This window comes from Pelophylax lessonae, assembly GCF_965119305.1.
Source record: "Pelophylax lessonae genome assembly, chromosome: 1".
In the NCBI taxonomy this organism is placed as follows: Eukaryota; Metazoa; Chordata; class Amphibia; order Anura; family Ranidae; genus Pelophylax; species Pelophylax lessonae.
Window position 1 is genome coordinate 227871897 of NC_138768.1, and position 1677 is coordinate 227873573.

Genomic DNA, 1677 nt, shown 5'->3' on the forward strand with positions numbered 1-1677 from the left:
GCTGACACCTGGCCCTTGATGGTACTCAAGGCCAATTTCTGTTCAACCCCCCCATTGAAGGAAGGTCAAGATCTGAGCCACCCCAATATACATCTTCCACATACGATGGTAGATCTTCCTAGAAGTAGATTTCCTAGCTTTTAACAGTGTAGGAATCACCGACTCAAAAAAAAACCTCTATCCTTCAGAACCTGGTGTTCAACAGCCAAGCCGTCAAAGCCAGCGACTGTAAAGCAGGATGGAAGATTGGTCCTTGGAACAGCAGATCCTCCCTGAGAGGAAGCATCGGCTAACCAGTCGCACCAGATTAGTGTACCAAGCCCGGCGAGGCCAGTCCAGAACCACAAAGATAACCAGAATCTCTTCTGCCTCGATCCTGCATAGAAGTCTTGGCAGAAGAGGTGGGAAGGCGTAAATCAGATGATAATGACCCCACGGGTCACCAGCGTGTCTGTGGCATCCGCCAGAGGATCCTGTGACCGAGGCACAAATCTCTACACCTTTCTGTTGAGCCAAGACACCAACAGATCCACCTCAGAGATGCCCCACCTGGAGACACAACTGATGAAACTCCTCCGGAAGAAGGGACCACTCCCCTTAGTCCAACGCCTGCCGACTGAGGTAATCTGCCTGACAGTTTTCCTACCAGGGAAAGTGTACGACAGAAAGGGCTTAAACAAACCATTCTGCCCACCTTAGAATGCCGGCTACTTCCAGAATCGCCAGGACACTTCTTGTGCCCCCCTGGCGATTGACATAAGCCACGGCCATGACATTGTCAGATTGAATGCGCACTGAGCATCCCTGAAGACGATCCATCCAATGGTCCAGACACAGTCTGATCGAGTTACAAGACATTGATCGGTAGTCTGGACTCTTCCAGAGTTTAGATCCCCTAAGCAGAATGTTTGCAGAGGACGCCTCCCCAGCCAGACAGGCTGGCATCCATGGTGACCACTGTCCAATACAAGGGAAGGAAGGATTTGCCCAGACGAAGAGTCTGAGAACAAAGCCACCATATCAGAGACTCCTTCATTCCCAGACTCAACCGGATCTGATTGTCCAGAGACTGCAGAGTCTTGTCCCATTTGGCCAGAATATCCCTTTGCAAGGACGTCGTATGGAACTAAGCAAACGGAACTGATTCAAAGGTAGACACCATCAGGCCCAGCACCCGCATGAAAGTCCAGAGGGATGACCATCTGCTGGACAGCAGGGGACAAACTGCATCATGCAATTTCTGGAGTTTGTCCAGAGGAAGGAGCACTTTGGCTAACCAGTGCAAACTTCTGAAAATTCAGAATCCAACCGAACTCCCGCAGAGTTCGTATAGTGATCTCCAGGTTTTCCACCAGAGGAGTAGGAAACTCCACTCGCAGAGGAGGTCATCCAAGTAGCCCAGTATGGCAATCCCCCATTGGCGTAAAAAAGCTAGCACTGGTGCTAACACTTTAGTAAAGACCTGAGGAGCAGAGGCAAAGGGTAACGCAACAAAGTGATAATACTCCTCTCCCACGGCAAAGTGGAGGAAGTGCTAGTGACCGGCGCATATTGAAATGTGAAGGTAAGTATCCTTGATGTTGATAGAGGCAAGAAAACCCCCCTGACACAGGGATGCCACCGCCGGGTGAATGGTTTAGCTCCTTGAGATCCAGGATTGGGTGAACCTTGCCTCCC